Source organism: Bufo gargarizans, chromosome 5 (genome assembly GCF_014858855.1).
Source record: "Bufo gargarizans isolate SCDJY-AF-19 chromosome 5, ASM1485885v1, whole genome shotgun sequence".
Taxonomy (NCBI): Eukaryota; Metazoa; Chordata; class Amphibia; order Anura; family Bufonidae; genus Bufo; species Bufo gargarizans.
In genome coordinates this window covers 304623104-304645581 of record NC_058084.1, presented here as the reverse complement: position 1 = coordinate 304645581, position 22478 = coordinate 304623104, and positions in this window count along the sequence as shown.

The window sequence follows — 22478 nt, the reverse complement described above, 5'->3', positions numbered from 1 at the left end:
TCTGTTTGTTGTTTTCTGGTGTGTTTTGGTTCTAGGCCCCAGGGAGACGCGGGTTTCTTCATCTGGGAAAGAACCAGCTGTCTCAACTCCTGCTACCTATCCTATGGCTCATCAGTTTTAGCAGGGGATAAATATCTGGCATATGAGCATTTCCACCATCAGCATCTGCTCATACTGGCAGGAGTTAGGGAAAGGCCTAGGGATTACTAGGAGGTCACCATTCCTCTAATAAGGACCTGCACTGGCAGTGGATCCGCCGAAGTTATGTCGTGGCGTTGGCCTACAAAAGAAAAGGGGGGTTAGCAAATCCCAATGCGTAGGTGTGCGTCGCTATGGCTGAAAACACATATAGAACAACACATAGTGCAACAGCACTCTACAAACCAAATAAAGTACAAAGACATATTACATTGCAAATGGTATGCTAATAAATTAGAGATGCTTGGCAAATACCGTATATTTTGTACAAAAATATTTGAGCCCATCTGCCACACGTCAAGGCGATCTCTATAAGACAGAAACCTAACACTGAATTCACCTGTTATGTGCCATGACAGCGACCTTGAAATTGAGGAGGTGTAGGTTCCACATGCATGCTGGGCCCCTTTTGGTTTATATCTCTGTGGTGCCAAAATGGCCTCTATTAAATCCAGAAACTACAAGTACCAACATGCATGTAGAGCAAACTACCATATTTTTCACCCTATAAGACGCACCTAGGTTGTTGAGGAGGAAAATAAGAAAAAAAAATATTTTGAACCAATAGGTGTACTTTTGGTGGGTTTTGAACTAATTGTGGTCTGTGGATGGAGCACTTTTATGGGGGATCTGTGGATGGCGTACTGTTATGGGGGATCTGTGGGTGACGCACTGTTATGGGGGATCTGTGGGTGATGCACTGTTATGGGGGATCTGTGGGTGACACTTATGGGGGATCTGTGGGTGACACTGATGGGGGATCTCTGGGTGACACTTATGGGGGATCTGTGGGTGACACTTATGAGGGATCTGTGGGTGGCTCTTATTGGGGTCTCTGGATGGCACTGTTATGGGGATCTGTGTATGACACTGTTATGGGGGGGATCTGTGGATGACACATATATAGCATCTTATGCTATATGTCATCCACAGATCCCCTCCATAACAGTGTCCCTGTAGCAAATAACCCTCAATACAAGGGGTGGGGGTCGCATCTGCTTTTATAATGACAGCGGGGCCCGTGTAGTGACTGTATTCTACTACACGGGCCCCGCTCACTGTATAATCGTATCTGTATTCTGCAATAGTTAATTGTGTATATACTGGTAATCGCATAATCAGCGCTACTTACAGCTACAAGCGCTCGGCAGGTAGCAGAGAGGAGGGAGGAGGCAGGCCGGGAGGACGGGTGGGCGGCGCGTCACTCACTACGTCACGCGCCTGTGCCGCCCACTTTATGAATGAAGCAGACGGCATGGGGGCGCATGACGTAGTGACTCATGCTGCCAGCGCCCGTCCTCCCAGCCTGTCTCCTCCCTCCTCTCTGCTACCTACCGAGCGCTTTTAGTTGTAAGTAGCGCTAATTATGCGATTACCGGTTTATACACAATTAACTATTACAGAATACAGATACGATTATACAGTGAGCGGGGCCCGTGTAGTAGAATACAGTCACTGCACGGGCCCCGCTGTCATTATAAATGCAGATGCCGGCCCCCAGCCCCTCCTCCCTCACAGCTGATACACCCGCCACGCGGCATCGCGGCGGGTGTATCAGTGAAAATACGCCCAAATCAGCAGCATTTGCCCCATAAGATGCACTGCTAAAAAAGTGTGTCTTATAGGGCGAAAAATACGGTATATACTCCACTTATTTAGGCCTGGCGTGAGCGGGGAATAGTTGCAGATTGCTGTGCAAAGGACTTTTGTGTCACAATCTGCACCAGGAATACGTCAAGTATAGGTGTATTTCTGTTTAATTAATGACCCACTATGTACCTGTTTAAAATGGGCAGAGACACTGTGACTAAGTAATCATTATTTTATATTAAAATAGTGTTCCCTAATCCGAGTTTTTAATTTACAGGAAGCTCTGCCCACATATATTTTCCCACACGGGCATTTTAGAGCGCAAATAATGCTCTTCGAATCACTAAACATATGTTCCTTGATGATATAATTTGAATTCCCATTCAGGTATTTAAAAGAAAAAAAAATGTTTTTCTTCTTTCCTCCTACTTCTCTACAAACTTTACAATTCTGACAATGAAAAAAGCTTTTTTTTGGCTTTGTAAAAACTTTGCAATATATGGATCATTTTCTACCATATACCAATGTTTTTCCATTAGTTTTTTCAGCTGTACAGCACCTATAGAATATTGGGTTACAAAAATGGCATCACAAAAAGCATTGTCAGAAGTCCCACCCTATTTAGGTTTTCTGTATTGTTTTCTAAAAACATTTATTAGATGCTATCTGTCTGATTGTGCAATATCCATGAGGAGATACAGGACTGCAAAGGAAACTTTTCTATCCTACATTCCTTTGGGTAGTGGTGAGTCCCTGAGGCCTGTGTCCTGTTTTTTGAATGAAACTTTTCTGAGTCGGTCATATATGTGTTTTTTGTTGTATCATTAATGCACTGGATTCACTGCACTGGCATCACACTGTGAGTTCTACAAAATGACAGTATCTACAAGACTACAGACACACTACGGAAATCAGAGTGTCTGTCACTACTTTTATGTTGCCCTCAGGTAGAGCAGTATAACCCTAGATACGGGTTCATTTTAATAAGAAATTCCAAATGAAAATGTTAATGTACTCAGTAGACAAGTCCATTATTTTGCTAAATTATACCAGGCAACCTGAGCTGAAATATAGAGTCCGTGCTGAAATGTATTTGCTGCACCACCTGCAAAGTCAATAGATAAGAGGGGACTCCGCAGGAGTGCATGTGTTTATTTTCAAACTGATTATGATATAACTCCTGCTGTGCTGCCGTACATTCCCTGTCACTGAAGCTCTTAAGACAGGAGTAGACAGAGTGTAATGAGTATATAAATCTAATTATCTAATGGCTTGTTGATCTACTTTCAATTAATAATTTGAATTATTTTTGCACTGAATATATAAAGGCAATCAGCATATGTATTTGCTATTCTTCTATTTTAAAACTGATTCTTTAAGCTTCAAACATTTTAAGGTCCGTATTGCTAAACAATTTCATAATTTATAGTTATAGGGAGTCAGACCTCTGATTTTCTTTATACAGAGCTCTAAAGCCTCTGCTTCCCTTCACATGTAGAGAGAAAAGTATACCTGATATTTCTGCTGACTCTTCAGAATAAGCTGTAGTATGTTTATGGCATATGGGGACTAACACTACATCTGGCCATCATATGACTTGAATCCTGCTAACATCACCAGTTTTAACCACTACAAGTTCTGCTTTTAATTGTCAGTAGTGTTGAGCGAACTTGTGTTTTAAGTTCGGCATCTAAAGTTCGGGTTATCGAAGAATCGCGTTATGGTTTCTTCTACCACGGACCACAACGGAATTCGGAATCCATATCGGGATTCTTCGATAACCCGAAGTCGAACTTTAGACGCCAAACTTAAAACACAAGTTCGCTCAACACTAATTGTCAGTTTTCAGTGAAAGTGGAGACTAGTTGCTTTGACATCTCCCATACACAGCACACAATGAGAAGAGGAGATCCTGCTCCCCTATCTCTTTTTAAGACACCTCTAGAAGCAGCAACAGTGAAGACATTATACAACAGTACTGAGCAGTATAGATGAGAATACAGAACTGAGTAAGATAGAAAACTTGCTAGAACCTTCAGCAAAGTCTCTTTGTGTCTGTTCCTCTTTCTCCCCCCAACAACTAATTTCTCCCCTCCACATCCCCTCTCCATAGACTTCTATGGTCAGCATGCAACCTGATTCCTTAGTGACCTAATAGTGTCTCTTGTCTATGAAGAACTGAGGGTGAATGATTAGCTTATGATGCAGAACATCGGAGAAGTGCCTAATAAGTACAGAATGAGGCATTTATCTCTGAAGACACATAGTACATTTCCCTGCAAGCAACTGGCAGCAACGGAGCCTACGAGGGCCAACATTGCAGCAGGAACAGGTAATTGGTCATCATCTGTCAGATAACTCATTTTATGCAAAGGAGTTATTAATTAATATGATCTAGTGATCTTTAACCCCTTAAGGACCCTGCCATATTTTACGTTAAGGACCCAGCCATTTTTTGTAAATCTGACATATGTCACTTTATGTGATGATAACTTTAAAAACGGTTTTACTTATCCAGGCTATTCTGAGACAGTTTTCTCGTCACATATTATACTTCATGACAGTGGTAAAATTTAGTCAAAAAAAGAAAAAAAAATATTTATAAAAAGATTCAAAATTTGCCAATAATTTGGAAAAATTATCAAATTTTCAAATTTCTATTTCTCTACTTTTATAATAGATAGTAATACCTCCAAAAAATAGTTATAACTTTGCAATCCCCAATGTCTACTTCATGTTTGTATCATTTTGTGAATGCCATTTTATTTTTTGGGGACGTTAGAAGGCTTAGAAGTTTGAAAGCAAATCTAAAAACCCACTTTTTCAGGACCAGTTCAGGTATGAAGTCAGCTTGTGAGACTTACATAATAAAAACCACCCCAAAATGACCCAATTTTGCAAACTATAACCCCTCAAGGTATTCAAAACTGATTTTAAAAACTTTGTTAGCCCTTTAGGTGTTCCACAAAAATTAATGGAAAATAAAGATTAAATTTCCGAATTTCACTTTTTTGGCAGATTTTCCATTTTAATAAATTTTTTCCAGTTACAAAGCAAAGGTTAACAGCCAAACAAAACTCTATATTTATGTCCCTGATTCTGTAGTTTACCCATACGTGGTTGTAAACTTCTGTACGGGCACACGGCAGGGCGCAGAAGGAAAGGAACGCCATACGGTTTTTGGAAGGCAGATTTTGCTGGACTGTTTTTTTGCCACCATGTCCCATTTGATGCCCCCCTGATGCATCCCCAGAGAAGAAACTTCAAAAAAGTGACCCCATTTTGGAAACTACGGGATAAGGTGGCAGTTTTGTTGGTACTATTTTAGGGTACATATGATTTTTGGTTGCTCTATATTAAACTTTTCTGTGAGGCAAAGTAACAAGAAACAGCTGTTTTGGCACAGTTTTTATATTTTGTTATTTGCAACATTCATCTGACAGGTTAGATTATGTGGTATTTTTATAGAGCAGGTTGTCACGGATATGACAATACCAAATATGATAATTTGGGTTATTTGAGGTGTCGAGGGAGATCTGTAGATGACACTGTTATAGGGAGGGGGATCTGTGGATGACACTGTTATGGAGGGGGAAATGGGGATGACACTGTCATGGGGTGGATCTGTGGATCATAAGATGCTATATACGGTATGTGTAATCCACAGATCCCCCCCATAGCAGTGTTATCCACAGATCCCCCTCCCTATAAAAGTGTCATCCACAGGCAACTAGGACATGTTTAAATCTAAGTAGTTGTTTTTTGTTTTTTTAAACCACAGACAGCAGGACTTTTCTTCCCTGTTGCGGTTTTAGATATTTTGTAAAGTATTGCAGCATTCCTAAGCATACTTGTGTAAATGTATCATTGTTTTAGCTGCATCCCCTACTTTTGTACTGGCCCCCAGTGTGCCCCCCCAAAACTTGAAAGCTAGAGACGTCACTGGAGGGTCTGCTCGGCAGCATGCCCTCAACCATAATTTTTTCGATGGTCAGCACAGCAGCAGGCCCTCAACCATTCATTTTTCGATGGTCAGCTCAGCAGCATGCCCTCAACCATCATTTTTTTGATGGTCAGCTCAGCAGCAGGCCCTAAATCATACTTTTTTCCATGGTCAGATCAGCAGCAGGCCCTCTCTGCAGCAGACACTCGCCCCTAAGGTTTTAGAGAGTCAGCTCACCAGCAGACCCTGAACCATAATTTTTTCGAAGGTCAGGTCAGCAGCAGGCCCTCAACCATAATTTTTTTGATGGTCAGCTCAGTAACAGGTCTTCAACCATAATTTTTTCCATGGTCAGCTCAGCAGCAGACACTCGCCCCTAAGGTTTTAGAGAGTCAGCTCACCAGCAGACCCTGAACCATAATTTTTTTGATGGTCAGCTCAGCAGCAGGCCCTCAACCATAATTTTTTCCATGGTCAGCTCAGCAGCAGGCACTCGCCCCTAATGTTTTAGAGAATCAATTCAGCAGCAGACCCTCAACCATTATTTCTTTTGATGGTCAGCTCAGCAGCAGGCCATTGCCCATAATTTTTTCCATGGTCAGATCAGCAGCAGGCCCTTGTCCCTAATGTTTTAGAGAGTCAGCTCACCAGCAGCCCCTTAACCATAATTTTTTCGATGCTCAGAAGCAGGCCCTCACCCCTAATGTTTTAGATGGTCAGATCAGCAGCAGGCCCTCGCCCCTAATGTTTTAGAGGGTCAACAGCAGGCCCTTGCTCCTAATGTTTTTGAGCGTCACCAGCAGGCCATCAATAATATTTTTTCAAGGGTTTGTATGATGCCCGCCTTTATGTGTAATAAAGGGCGTATTGGAGTGCCGGTTCATTGTAATTTTTTGGAAGCCCTTTCATTTAGCGCATAGGCTTTATGAGTGTAGGAGTCCCACTACCTGAACAATTCTACCGCAATGTGAATGAGGCCCTCCTTTATGTGATATACTGGTTGTTTCGGAGTGCCTTTTCCTTGTAATTTTTGGCAGCACTTGCACTTTATATACAAGTAAATATACAGGAAAGAATGTTTCCTAACAAGTTTTCCTCTAAAATCGATTTTATCTTCTGTTTGGTGCGTATTATTGTCAGTCTGTAAAAGTGGGCTCCTTGGACTCCCAGCAGCGACCTGGGAGTCCAAGATGCATCCAGACATCCTCCCCATGCTGTTCCCGAACCATTTCAGTGGTGTTTCCATCATTTTCTGACCTTTTACTATGAACTAGACACCATCCCCTCTTCAGAGCAGGGGGTGTCTGGTTTAATGCTTGGGTTCTCCCATTGACTTCCATTGTGCTCGGGTGCTCGGTAGAGCATTTGAGCATCCCGAGGTGTTCTACTCGAGTACCCGAGCACTTTGGTGCTCGATCAACACTAGTGCTAAGCTTATCTCTGCACTACAGAGCAGTCAATGGCAATGATTTTATGTAGGTTAAGGCTCATTCATACCTACACTGGCCTAGGTCCATTGCATGAGATAAATGGCACCCAACATACTTCATTGACTATAATAGGTCATTATGTTTCCATCAAGAGCCCACCTTTTTATGTCCAATGGTGTCAGATATTCAGCTCACAGGACAATCTTATTTCTTCAAAGGACCGAGAGCACAAGGCGTAATGTAGACTAGTGGTGAGCGAATCCGAATTCTCCTGAAATGGCGGTAAAAAACTAACTCACCTCCGTCATGTGCATCTTGATTAAAGAAAACGTTCCAAATCTTGGTGCGTTCATATGTGACATCACCACATCATGATGCTGGCAAGGCGCGGTGAAGTCATCAGAGATGATGGCACCACGTCTGCACGGTGGGATGACATCATCATGCGCGAGTGTCACGAGGGTGTCAAGAGCCACGTCTGACTCCGTTATACCCGGGGTCAGGAAGTCGCAGCGGGTGGCTGCGCGCTCTATGTCTAAAGATCACAGTGTTTCTTAGTGTTTGTTTTCTGTGTTTGCCTTGCTATCCTTTTTGTCTCACTCAGGGATCCGTAGCTTCTCCTCCTCAGCTGTTTCTTGTCTGCCACTCCCAAACTCCTTATATTCTCCTCTCACACTTCTCTTGTTGCCAGTTATAGAGCTTCCTGCCTGGACATCTATGCTGACCCACTGGAGCTGAGAATCTGGTTGTTGTTCCAGAGTGCTACCCTCCGGATCCCTGTTGGGCTTTTGTTGTCTCCTGTTGTTGCCCACCTGGGATTATATGTTTAGTTTGTATTGTCTGTCCTCCCCTTGGTGTTTTCCTTTAGAGCTAGTGGTGCGGACTAGTGTTCCCACCACCCTGTTCACTATCTAGGGCTCATCCTAGGGAAAGCCAGGGTTTTAGGCACGTGATCGGCGTACGGGTGAGGAACCCGTCTAGGGACGACAGGGCAGCCAGGCGCCAGCCGCAAGGTGAGTCAGGGGTCACCACCTTCCCTCTCACTAGGGCAGGGCCTCCCTCTTATCCTCCCTCCGTGTCACGTATGTGACAGTTACGCCGATCGTGATATTATAACTGGCCCTTATTTTTTTTTTGAGAAAAAAAATAAATAAATATATATATAATTATTATTTTTTTTCCTCTACTTAGAATCCAATATGGATCCTATTGCTGCTTTGGCAAAACAGCTTCAAGGCCTGTCTTTGGAGGTGGCAGGATTGAAGGCGTCTGTCCTCCAACAGCAGCAGCAAATGCAGCAGACCGTAAGCCCAGCGGTTGCTATGGGTAACCAGGTTGTTACAGAACCCAAGGTTGTTCTTCCTGACAGATTCTCTGGGGGGAGGGACAAATTTGTGTTGTTCCGTGAGGCCTGCAAATTATATTTTAAGCTGCGCCCTTACTCCTCAGGTAATGAAGAACAGCGGGTGGGGATTGTTATTTCCCTGCTTCAGGGGGACCCGCAATCCTGGGCGTTCTCGTTACCCCCTGGTTCCCAGGCTCTCCGGTCAGTGGAGGGATTTTTTGGGGCTTTGGGTCTCATATATGATGACCCTGACCGTGTCGCCCTGGCTGAGTCGAAGTTACGGAGACTCCTACAGGGAGATCGGCCAGCAGAGGAATATTGCTCAGAGTTCTGCAGGTGGGCTACGGATACTCAGTGGAACGACCCGGCTCTCAGGAGTCAGTTCTGCTCTGGGTTATCTGAAAGGGTTAAGGATGCGCTGGCGCTGTATGAGACCCCCCTTTCCCTTGATGCTGTTATGTCCCTCTCTATCAGGATAGATAGACGTCTTAGGGAGAGATCGAAAATTCCTGAGCAATCGGTAACCTCTCCCAAGCAGCAGTTAGTCTGTACTGACTTGGATGAGCCTATGCAGCTAGGAGGAACTTCTCGTCAGGTCCGTCCTCCAGAGGTTCGCCGTAGGTGGGGGGCTTGTTTTTTCTGTGGGGGGAAGGGTCATTTCATTAATGTCTGTCCCTCCTTTCCCAAAAACAAAAGACCGTCGGAAAACTACTAACCCCAGGCTGTGCGGAGGATGTCAGCCGGGGGGTATACGTTTCCTCCATACGAACATCTCAATTTGTGTTGCCAGCGGTTATTGTTTTTGGTGTTAAGACGGAGTCTATTTCTTTTTTTCTAGACAGTGGTGCAGGGGTAAATTTGATAGATGCCCATTTTGCCCGCACTATGGGTTTGTCTCTCTGTACGCTGCAGAGACCCATTCCCATATTCGCTATTGACTCTGCTCCTCTGTCTCAGAGAAACCTCACTCACGTTGTCCATAACTTACATCTTCGGGTAGGGGACCACCATAAGGAGCGTCTTTCATGTTACGTTCTGGAGGGCCTTCCCTCTCCTGTGGTATTGGGTCTTCCCTGGTTGGTAGCGCACAATCCAGTGGTGGATTGGCAGGCCAGGGAGATATTGGAGTGGAGTGAGCATTGCAGAGAGAATTGCTTAAATAACAATTGCTTAATCGCCTCCATAGCTTCCCTACCTACATTTATTTCGGACTTTGAGGACGTTTTTTCTGAAAAGGGTTGTCAGAAGCTACCACCTCATCGTCCTTATGATTGCCCGGTTAACCTGATTCCCGGTGCAAAATTACCCAAGTCCAGGTTGTATAATCTTTCGGGTCCCGAGAGACAAGCCATGAAAGATTATATCTCCGAGAGTCTGGCCAAGGGACACATCAGACCCTCTTCTTCACCCGTGGCTGCAGGGTTTTTCTTTGTTAAAAAGAAAGATGGGGGCCTGCGTCCTTGCCTAGATTTCCGTGAGCTAAACCGGATAACCGTCCGAGACCCATACCCTCTTCCTCTCATTCCTGACCTTTTTAATCAGATTGCGGGTGCTAGGTGGTTCTCCAAACTTGATCTTAGGGGGGCCTACAATCTGATTCGTATCAAGGAAGGGGATGAGTGGAAGACAGCTTTTAACACCCCTGAGGGGCATTACGAAAATTTAGTCATGCCTTTCGGTCTGACCAATGCCCCTGCTGTCTTCCAACATTTCGTTAATGATATTTTTAGTCATCTCATCGGCAGGTTTGTAGTCATATACCTAGATGATATCTTAATTTATTCGGCTGATCTGAAAACACATGAAGTACATGTCAGGCAAGTACTGCAGGTCCTACGGACGAATAAATTATATGCGAAAATTGAAAAATGTGTCTTCGCCGTTCAGGAAATACAATTCCTGGGATATCTATTATCTGCTTCAGGTTTCCGTATGGATCCTGGGAAGGTCCAGGCAATTTTAGATTGGGATCTTCCTGAGAACCTTAAAGCTCTACAACGGTTTTTGGGTTTCGCTAATTTCTACAGAAAGTTTATTAAAAATTATTCAGTGATCGTTAAACCCCTTACTGACATGACTAGGAAGGGGACTGATTTTTCTAAATGGTCTGACGCCGCTAAAATTGCATTTTCCTCTCTAAAAGAGAGATTTACCTCGGCACCTGTCCTAATTCAACCTGATGTCTCCCAGCCTTTTATTGTTGAAGTTGATGCGTCGGAGGTGGGAGTGGGGGCTGTATTGTCTCAGGGTCCGTCTCCTGGCAAATGGCGTCCTTGCGCTTTCTTTTCCAAAAAATTATCTGCAGCAGAAAAGAACTATGATATTGGAAATAGGGAACTGTTGGCGATTAAACTGGCGTTTGAAGAGTGGCGTCACTTCTTAGAGGGAGCAATCCACCCCGTCACGGTAATTACGGATCACAAAAACCTTCTGTACCTAGAATCGGCTAAGCGTCTCACCCCTAGACAAGCTAGGTGGTCGCTATTCTTTACCAGATTTAACTTTGTAATCACCTATCGTCCTGGGGCAAAAAATACCAAGGCAGACGCATTGTCTCGTAGTTTCCCTGGAGGGGGTAATGTTAGTGATCCGGTACCTATTTTACAAAGAGGAGTGGTTGTCTCTGCTGTACACTCTGTTCTAGAGGGAAAGGTGTTAGAGGCCCAGGGGGACGCCCCGGCCTCTTGCCCCTCAGAGAAATTGTTTGTACCGTTAAACCTGCGTCTTGAGTTATTGAAGGAACATCATAATTCGGCACTTGCTGGGCACCCGGGTAGTAAAGCAACCTTGGAGCTATTGTCTCGTCGTTTTTGGTGGCCAAGGTTGCGTCAGGATGTAATAGATTTCGTGTCTACTTGTTCTACTTGTGCACGCGCGAAAGTCTCTCATACACGTCCAGCAGGGTCTTTATTGCCACTTTTCATCCCCAATAGACCATGGACACATCTATCAATGGATTTCATCACTGACTTACCTTTGTCTGCGGGTAAAACAGTTATCTTGGTAGTAGTAGACAGGTTTAGCAAAATGGTACACTTTATTGCGCTACCCGCACTTCCTAATGCTAAGACTCTTGCTCAGGTGTTTATCAGTGAAATCGTGAAGCTTCACGGGGTCCCTTCCGATGTGGTTTCGGATCGGGGAACCCAGTTTATTTCTAAGTTTTGGAAAGCTTTTTGTACCCGTTTAGGGGTACACTTATCCTTTTCCTCAGCTTTCCATCCTCAGTCGAATGGACAGACTGAGCGTACCAACCAAAACCTAGAAACATATTTAAGGTGTTTTGCGTCTGAAAACCAAGAGGTGTGGTCATCATATTTACCGTTAGCCGAGTTTGCCATAAATAATCGCCGTCAGGAATCCACTGGCAAGTCACCATTTCTTGGTGCATACGGTTTTCATCCCCAATTTTGTACTTTCAAAGAGGGGGGGTCTTCTGGGGTTCCCGAAGAGGAACGGTTTTCTTCATCTCTTTCATCGGTATGGCAGAAGGTGCAAGCTAACTTGAAAAATATGAGTGGTAAATACAAATGCATGGCCGATAAGAAACGGTCGCCAGGTCCGGACCTAGGAGTGAATGACTATGTGTGGTTGTCTACTAGGAATATTAAGTTGAAGGTTCCCTCTTGGAAACTGGGTCCTAGGTTCATTGGTCCTTATAAAATTGTAGCCGTCATTAACCCTGTGGCTTTTCGCCTGGAGCTACCTCAGACTTTTAAGATCCATAACGTCTTCCATAAGTCGTTGCTCAAGAAGTATGTTCCACCTCTAGAACCATCACCGCTGCCACCTCCTCCTGTTGTTGTGGATGGTAATCTGGAGTTTCAAATATCCAGAATTGTTGATTCTCGTCGGGTCCGCCGCTCTCTTCAGTATCTGGTGCATTGGAGGGGTTACGGTCCCGAGGAAAGAATGTAGGTTCCAGCGTCAGAGGTAAACGCCAACAGGTTGATTCAGGCTTTCCATGTCTCTCATCCGGAGAGACCTGGTCCTGAGTGTCCAGAGGCCCCTCGTGAAAGGGGGGGTACTGTCACGAGGGTGTCAAGAGCCACGTCTGACTCCATTATACCCGGGGTCAGGAAGTCGCAGCGGGTGGCTGCGCGCTCTATGTCTAAAGATCACGGTGTTTCTTAGTGTTTGTTTTCTGTGTTTGCCTTGCTATCCTTTTTGTCTCACTCAGGGATCCGTAGCTTCTCCTCCTCAGCTGTTTCTTGTCTGCCACTCCCAAACTCCTTATATTCTCCTCTCACACTTCTCTTGTTGCCAGTTATAGAGCTTCCTGCCTGGACATCTATGCTGACCCACTGGAGCTGAGAATCTGGTTGTTGTTCCAGAGTGCTACCCTCCGGATCCCTGTTGGGCTTTTGTTGTCTCCTGTTGTTGCCCACCTGGGATTATATGTTTAGTTTGTATTGTCTGTCCTCCCCTTGGTGTTTTCCTTTAGAGCTAGTGGTGCGGACTAGTGTTCCCACCGCCCTGTTCACTATCTAGGGCTCATCCTAGGGAAAGCCAGGGTTTTAGGCACGTGATCGCGTACGGGTGAGGAACCCGTCTAGGGACGACAGGGCAGCCAGGCGCCAGCCGCAAGGTGAGTCAGGGGTCACCACCTTCCCTCTCACTAGGGCAGGGCCTCCCTCTTTTCCTCCCTCCGTGTCACGTATGTGACAGTTACGCCGATCGTGATAGCGAGATTTGGAGTGTTTTCTTCAATCAACATGGCCACAAAGGCCTCTCCGCGAACAAATTTTTTATACCTGAAAGGTCTAAATGTGACGGTCAGATGCTGCTATCAGCTAAGAACGTGGCATCTGAGGGATTCAATGGCAGCGGGAGGCGCGATCACTATTCCCCATTATTGCGCCTGCTACATTCAATGGAATGCTATTTGTTGCAAAGTAATTCATAACAAATTACATCTCTAAGTTTGTAAACTTTGGCAAAGCAGCCAAATCAAATTTTTTGATCAGACTACTTTCACACTGGCGTTTTAGCTTTCCTTTTGTGACATCCGTCATGGGCTCTCAGAAGCGGTCCAAAGTGGATCAGTTTTGCCCTAATGCATTCCGCTCTATAGGCAGACACCAAAACGCTCCTTGACGAAACTGAGCCAAACGTCAATAGCGATGGATCCGTTTTCTCTGACACAATCTAGCACATTAGAAAATTGATCCGTTTCCCATTGACTTTCAATAGAGTTCATGACAGATGTGTCTTGGCTATGTTACAGATAATGCAAACGGATCCGTTTATGACGGATAAATTTGGTTCTATTATTGTAATGGATCAGTTTTTGCAGACCCATGACGGATCCGCCCAAAATGCAAGTGTGATTGTAGCCTAACTTCGCTCATCTCTAATGCAGTCTATCCCAAAACAAGTGTTTATTCCAAATAATCACAAGTAAAACATATATAAGACCTCTCAGTAAAAGCACATGTGAGACTTTTTGCCAGTCCCAGGGCAAAACCTGATACAGTACCTAAGGTGCCTACTCTAACAGAAGAGCATTACAGTATTACAAAGGGCACATAATAGGTGTTGGGGCAGGTGTCTAAGTAGATTTTGCATTGAGGTCCATGACCTTCAAATTACTTCTCCTTTCAAATATGATGGTATCAGAGAACTGTAGCATGAATGTGCCAATGTGAAATCTGCAGTAACTATGTGGTACTATGTCAGACACAATCATGAACTCAAATGGATGTAATGCATAGTGTGGGGATTTGCTCTGGTAGGCAGGTCAGCGGACGCAGTATAGAGGCAATAACAAAGTCTTTAACTTAAACAGTTCAGTGTTTATTCACACATTAAGTAAGTGACAAAAAAAATCAGTTTCCAAAAAAAACCTCTCACCTTGGTTCTGGTGTTCGTTCACACCAGGCAGTAATGCAGAAGTCCTTGTATAAAGCACATTCCATGTGCTTTCACACAACCACGGTAGCAGGCCTTAATCCCGGCCCAAACTCCCAGGCCCCAACACAGAGATTGGCAGCGCTCCACTGTCAGAGAGGAGTCATCCACACAGTGCTGCCTGTGTTTTATATCCCAAACCAAGATAAGGCCTGGAACATGGGGAGTAGCCACCCACCCATCACTTTGATTACTCCCAATAAGAGCCATCCCAGGTTAGCTTTGCAGCCAATACTAAAACAGCTGAAGTGTCAGACTGCAATCTGCAAACTGACACTTTGAGAAAAAACGGCTCTTTCCTATCCTCACCGAGGCCAGGAACTTCGGTGACATGTACCGAACATCAATGACGACTCCCACAGTAGACATGATGAATCTTTCAAAATGGGAGATACTCTTTGTAGCTTTAGGCTGTGGCTAGCAGAGCAGGTCCTTAGCATGGGACTGCCCTCTATTTTATACATAGCAAATGGATTATACTGTCCCAATTTACAACTGTGAATAATTGTCTATGGTCTACATTTTTTTAATGTCACAGTGTACACTAAAATGTTAATGACTCCAAATATAATTAGGCCTTTACCTTTTTACATCTATTTATGTCAGGGATCTAATGTTAAACTGGTGTTGGAAATATACTACTTCCCGTACGATATTATAAACAAATTAATTAATTGTCCTCTAAGCTGTTTTAGCTTGAATGTGGTTACGGGAAGGCTCAAACTTATTATGCAAAGACATCTGCTCAGTTCTTAATCTCAATACAATTCAGTTGTATATAGCTCTTATCTTAGATGTATGAGTGAGGAAGATTTGCCACATGCATGAGTAAGGGGACATGACCCCTGAAACGTCGCACATGATAAAGTAGGCTACAACTCAGCATCTCAGAAACACAGGCCTGTGAGCCTAGAAACTGCTTTTAATGTTTTGCAAATAAAGGACTGAAAGTGCAAGCACTTCATAAAAAGCGAGTAGCAATTTTTCTTCACTCATACATGTAAGATAAGAGCTATATACAACTGTATTGTATTGAGATTATGGACACAGAGTCGGAGTGAGACTTAAGGTCAGTTGTTATCCACTAGTGGGAGCAATTTGATATTTTGCAGTATCTGCTCAGTTCTGACAATATAAGTTCTGACAATATACAGGTCCTTCTCAAAAAATTAGCATATTGTGATAAAGTTCATTATTTTCTATAATGTACTGATAAACATTAGACTTTCATATATTTTAGATTCATTACACACCAACTGAAGTAATCCAAGCCTTTTATTGATTTAATATTGATGATTTTGGCATACAGCTCATGAAAACCCAAAATTCCTATCTCAAAAAATTAGCATATCATGAAAAGGTTCTCTAAACGAGCTATTAACCTAATCATCTGAATCAACTAATTAACTCTAAACACCTGCAAAAGATTCCTGAGGCTTTTAAAAACTCCCAGCCTGGTTCATTACTCAAAACCGCAATCATGGGTAAGACTGCCGACCTGACTGCTGTCCAGAAAGCCATCATTGACACCATCAAGCAAGAGGGTAAGACACAGAAAGAAATTTCTGAACGAATAGGCTGTTCCCAGAGTGCTGTATCAAGGCACCTCAGTGGGAAGTCTGTGGGAAGAAAAAAGTGTGACAGAAAACGCTGCACAACGAGAAGAGGTGACCGGACCCTGAGGAAGATTGTGGAGAAGGACCGATTCCAGACCTTGGGGGACCTGCGGAAGCAGTGGACTGAGTCTGGAGTAGAAACATCCAGAGCCACCGTGTACAGGCGTGTGCAGGAAATGGGCTACAGGTGCCGCATTCCCCAGGTCAAGCCACTTTTGAACCAGAAACAGCGGCAGAAGCACCTGACCTGGGCTACAGAGAAGCAGCACTGGACTGTTGCATGTCATTCGGAAATCAAGGTGCCAGAGTCTGGAGGAAGACTGGGGAGAGGGAAATGCCAAAATGCCTGAAGTCCAGTGTCAAGTACCCACAGACAGTGATGGTCTGGGGTGCCATGTCAGCTGCTGGTGTTGGTCCACTGTGTTTTATCAAGGGCAGGGTCAATGCAGCTAGCTATCAGGAGATTTTGGAGCACTTCATGCTTCCATCTGCTGAAAAGCTTTATGGAGATGAAGATTTCATTTTTCAGCACGACCTGGCACCTGCTCACAGTGCCAAAACCACTGGTAAATGGTTTACTGACCATGGTATTACTGTGCTCAATTGGCCTGCCAACTCTCCTAACTTGAACCCCATAGAGAATCTGTGGGATGTTGGGAAGAGAAAGTTGAGAGACGCAAGACCCAACACTCTGGATGAGCTTAAGGCCGCTATCGAAGCATCCTGGGCCTCCATAACACCTCAGCAGTGCCACAGGCTGATTGCCTCCATGCCACGCCGCATTGAAGCAGTCATTTCTGCAAAAGGATTCCCGACCAAGTATTGAGTGCATAACTGAACATAATTATTTGAAGCTTGACTTTTTTTGTATTAAAAACACTTTTCTTTTATTGGTCGGATGAAATATGCTAATTTTTTGAGATAGGAAATTTGGGTTTTCATGAGCTGTATGCCAAAATCATCAATATTAAAACAATAAAAGGCTTGAACTACTTCAGTTGGTGTGTAATGAATCTAAAATATATGAAAGTCTAATGTTTATCAGTACATTAGAGAAAATAATGAACTTTATCACAATATGCTAATTTTTTTAGAAGGGCCTGTATAAATGAAACAGGGTGTCTCTACAGAAATGTTCAAAAAGATCATGGAACAGTGCCACCACATCAATATAAAACCAGCAGAAAAAGAAGCAGTCACTAGAGGAAAGCAGTGTTCTAATTATTCATCATTATTATTGCTAATTATGGCTGACAATTAATAATATGTCCTCATTATTACATCTTGTATTTGCACTGTGACGCCTTTGTTTCTTTTCTTATCTTTTCCATAACAAGGAAACCTGATGTTTAAAAATAGTCAATCTGCAATTTCAGCTGCAAAGGAAAATGAGGATGCACTGCGCATTTTATGCTGAAAATTCTTGTAGAAGAATTTTGCAACATAATGAATTTCAGATTTGTGTGAGCTCTGTGAAATGCAATCCTTAGAACAAAGTACAAAAAATGCATACATAAACAGATTCCGAATCATCCATAGATTTAGAAAACAAATCATCAGTATAATTATATTACTACACCTTTTAAGTGTAGTGATTCTGATATGAGTATTGAAATGGATGAGATTACTAGAAATGTTTGAACTTCACTTCCATATCAAACATACTGTATACAGTATTAGGACGAGCAATGCATAACTATAACTTCAATGTTCTTACTATTTACGATAACTAGAGTTGAGCGGACACCTGGATGTTCGGGTTCGAGAAGTTCGGCCGAACTTCCCGGAAATGTTCGGGTTCGGGATCCGAACCCGATCCGAACTTCGTCCCGAACCCGAACCCCATTGAAGTCAATGGGGACCCGAACTTTTCGGCACTAAAAAGGCAGTAAAACAGCCCAGGAAAGGGCTAGAAGGCTGCAAAAGGCAGCAACATGTAGGTAAATCCCCTGCAAACAAATGTGGATAGGGAAATGAATAAAAATAAAAATAAAATATATAAAAATTAACCAATATCAATTGGAGAGAGGTCCCATAGCAGTGAATCAGGCTTCACGTCAGCCACCACTGCAACAGTCCATTGGCATATATTTAGGCCCAGCACACAGGCAGAGGAGAGAGGTCCCGTAACAGAGAATCTGGCTTCATGTCAGCAGAGAATCAGTCTGCATGTCATAGCAGAGAATCAGGCTTCATGTCAGCCACCACTGCAACAGTCCATTGGCATATATTTAGGCCCAGCACACAGGCAGAGGAGAGAGGTCCCGTAACAGAGAATCTGTCTTCATGTCAGCAGAGAATTAGTCTGCATGTCATAGCAGAGAATCAGGCTTCACGTCAGCCACCAGTGCAACAGTCCATTGTCATTTATTTAGGCCCAGCACCCAGGCAGAGGAGAGAGGTCCCGTAACAGACAATCTGTCTTCATGTCAGCAGAAAATCAGTCTGCATGTCATAGCAGAGAATCAGGCTTCACGTCAGCCACCACTGCAACAGTCCATTGTCAGATATTTAGGCCCAGCACCCAGGCAGAGGAGAGAGGTCCCGTAACAGAGAATCTGGCTTCATGTCAGCAGAGAATTTGTCTGCTTGTCATAGCAGAGAATCGGGCTTCACGTCACCCAACATTGGAACAGTCCATTGGCATATATTTAGGCCCAGCACACAGGCAGAGGAGAGAGGTCCCGTAACAGAGAATCAGGCTTCACAGTCACCCAACATTGGAACAGTCCATTGGCATATATTTAGGCCCCGGCACCCAGTCAGAGGAGAGGTTCATTCAACTTTGGGTAGCCTCGCAATATAATGGTAAAATGAAAAAAAAAAATAGGATTGAATGAGGAAGTGCCCTGGAGTACAATAATATATGGTTAAGGGGAGGTAGTTAATGTCTAATCTGAACAAGGGACGGACAGGTCCTGTGGGATCCATGCCTGGTTCATTTTTATGAACGTCAGCTTGTCCACATTGGCTGTAGACAGGCGGCTGCGTTTGTCTGTAATGACGCCCCCTGCCGTGCTGAATACACGTTCAGACAAAACGCTGGACGCCGGGCAGGCCAGCACCTCCAAGGCATAAAAGGCTAGCTCTGGCCACGTGGACAATTTAGAGACCCAGAAGTTGAATGGGGCCGAACCATCAGTCAGTACGTGGAGGGGTGTGCACACGTACTGTTCCACCATGTTAGTGAAATGTTGCCTCCTGCTAACACGTTGCGTATCAGGTGGTGGTGCAGTTAGCTGTGGCGTGTTGAGAAAACTTTTCCACATCTCTGCCATGCTAACCCTGCCCTCAGAGGAGCTGGCCGTGACACAGCTGCCTTGGCGACCTCTTGCTCCACCTCTGCCTTGGCCTTGGGCTTCCACTTGTTCCCCTGTGACATTTGGGAATGCTCTCAGTAGCACGTCTACCAACGTGCGCTTGTACTCGCGCATCTTCCTATCACGCTCCAGTGCAGGAAGTAAGGTGGGCACATTGTCTTTCTAGTGTGGATCCAGCAGGGTGGCAACCCAGTAGTCCGCACACGTTAAAATGTGGGCAACTCTGCTGTCGTTGCGCAGGCACTGCAGCATGTAGTCGCTCATGTGTGCCAGGCTGCCCAGGGGTAAGGACAAGCTGTCCTCTGTGGGAGGCGTATCGTCATCGTCCTGCCTTTCCCCCCAGCCATGCACCAGTGATGGGCCTGAGCTGCGTTGGGTGCCACCCCGCTGTGACCATGCTTCATCCTCATCCTCCTCCACCTCCTCCTCATTCTCGTCCTCCTCGTCCTCCAGTAGTGGGCCCTGGCTGGCCACATTTGTACCTGGCCTCTGCTGTTGCAAAAAACCTCCCTCTGAGTCACTTCAAAGAGACTGGCCTGAAAGTGCTAAAAATGACCCCTCTTCCTCCTCTTCCTCCTCCTCCTCCTTCTCCTCCTCCTGGGCCACCTCCTCTTCCATCATCGCCCTAAGTGTTTTCTCAAGGAGACATAGAAGTGGTATTGTAACGCTGATAACGGCGTCATCGCCACTAGCCATGTTGGTGGAGTACTCGAAACAGCGCAACAGGGCACACAGGTCTCGCATGGAGGCCCAGTCATTGGTGGTGAAGTGGTGCTGTTCTGTAGTGCGACTGACCCGTGCGTGCTGCAGCTGAAACTCCACTATGGCCTGCTGCTGCTCGCACAGTCTGTCCAGCATGTGCAAGGTGGAGTTCCACCTGGTGGGCACGTCGCATATGAGGCGGTGACCGGGAAGGCCGAAGTTACGCTGTAGCGCAGACAGGCGAGCAGCGGCAGGATGTGAACGCCGGAAGCGCGAACAGACGGCCCGCACTTTAAGCAGCAGCTCTGACATGTCGGGGTAGTTGTGAATGAACTTCTGCACCACCAAATTCAGCACATGCGCCAGGCAAGGGATGTGCGTCAAACCAGCTAGTCCCAGAGCTGCAACGAGATTTCGCCCATTATCGCACACCACCAGGCCGGGCTTGAGGCTCACCGGCAGCAACCACTCGTCGGTCTGTTGTTCTATACCCCGCCACAACTCCTGTGCGGTGTGGGGCCTGTCCCCCAAACATATGAGTTTCAGAATGGCCTGCTGACGTTTACCCCGGGCTGTGCTGAAGTTGGTGGAGAAGGTGTGTGGCTGACTGGATGAGCAGGTGGAAGAAGAGGAGGAGGAAGCCGAGAAGGAGGAGGTGGCAACAGGAGGCAAAGAATGTTGCCCTGCGATCCTTGGCGGCGGAAGGACGTGCGCCAAACAGCTCTCCGCCTGGGGCCCAGCTGCCACTACATTTACCCAGTGTGCAGTTAGGGAGATATAGCGTCCCTGGCCGTGCTTACTGGTCCACGTATCTGTGGTTAGGTGGACCTTGCTACAGATGGCGTTGCGCAGTGCACACTTGATTTTATCGGATACTTTGTTGTGCAGGGAAGGCACGGCTCTCTTGGAGAAGTAGTGGCAGCTTGGAACAACATACTGTGGGACAGCAAGCTACATGAGCTGTTTGAAGCTGTCTGTGTCCACCAGCCTAAATGACAGAATTTCATAGGCCAGTAGTTTAGAAATGCTGGCATTCAGGGCGAGGGATCGAGGGTTGCTAGGTGGGAATTTACGCTTTCTCTCAAATGTTTGTGAGATGGAGAGCTGAACGCTGCCGTGTGACATGGATGAGATGCTTGGTGACCGAGGCGGTGGTGGTGTTGGTGGTACATCCCCTGTTTGCTGGGCAGCAGGTGCCAACGTTCCTCCAGAGGCGGAGGAAGAGGCAGAGGCGGCAGCAGCAGAAGAGGCCGAGGTGGCAGCAGCAGAAGAGGCCGAGGCGGCAGCAGCAGAAGAGGTAGCAGGGGGAGCCTGAGTGACTTCCTTGTTTTTAAGGTGTTTACTCCACTGCAGTTCATGCTTTGCATGCAGGTGCCTGGTCATGCAGGTTGTGCTAAGGTTCAGAACGTTAATGCCTCGCTTCAGGCTCTGATGGCACAGCGTGCAAACCACTCGGGTCTTGTCGTCAGCACATTGTTTGAAGAAGTGCCATGCCAGGGAACTCCTTGAAGCTGCCTTTGGGGTGCTCGGTCCCAGATGGCGGCAGTCAGTAGCAGGCGGAGTCTCTTGGCGGCGGGTGTTCTGCTTTTGCCCACTGCTCCCTCTTTTGCTACGTTGTTGGCTCGGTCTCACCACTGCCTCTTCCTCCGAACTGTGAAAGTCAGTGGCACGACCTTCATTCCATGTGGGGTCTAGGAACTCATCGTCCCCTGCATCGTCTTCCACCCAGTCTTGATCCCTGACCTCCTGTTCAGTCTACACACTGCAGAAAAACGCAGCAGTTGGCACCTGTGTTTCGTCATCATCAGAGACTTGCTGAGGTGGTATTCCCATGTCCTCATCATCAGGAAACATAAGTGGTTGTGCGTCAGTGCATTCCATGTCTTCCACCGCTGGGGAAGGGCTAGGTGGATGCCCTTGGGAAACCCTGCCAGCACAGTCTTCAAACAGCATAAGAGACTGCTGCATAACTTGAGGCTCAGACTGTTTCTCTGATATGCATGGGGGTGATGTGACAGACTGATGGGGTTGGTTTTCAGGCGCCATCTGTGCGCTTTCTGAAGAAGACTGGGTGGGAGATAATGTGAACGTGCTGGATCCACTGTCGGCCACCCAATTGACTAATGCCTGTACCTGCTCAGGCCTTACCATCCTTAGAACGGCATTGGCCCCACCATATATCGCTGTAAATTCTGGCGGCTACTGGGACCTGAGGTAGTTGGTACACTAGGACGTCTGGATGTGGCAGAACGGCCACGTCCTCTCCCAGCACCAGAGGGTCCACTAACACCACCACGACCATGTCCACGTCCGCGTCCCTTACTAGATGTTTATCGTTCACCACAACAACAAAAATATTATTTGGCCCAATGTATTGTATTCAAATTCAGCTGAATATAAATTTGAGGCCTAGTATTTAGGCGC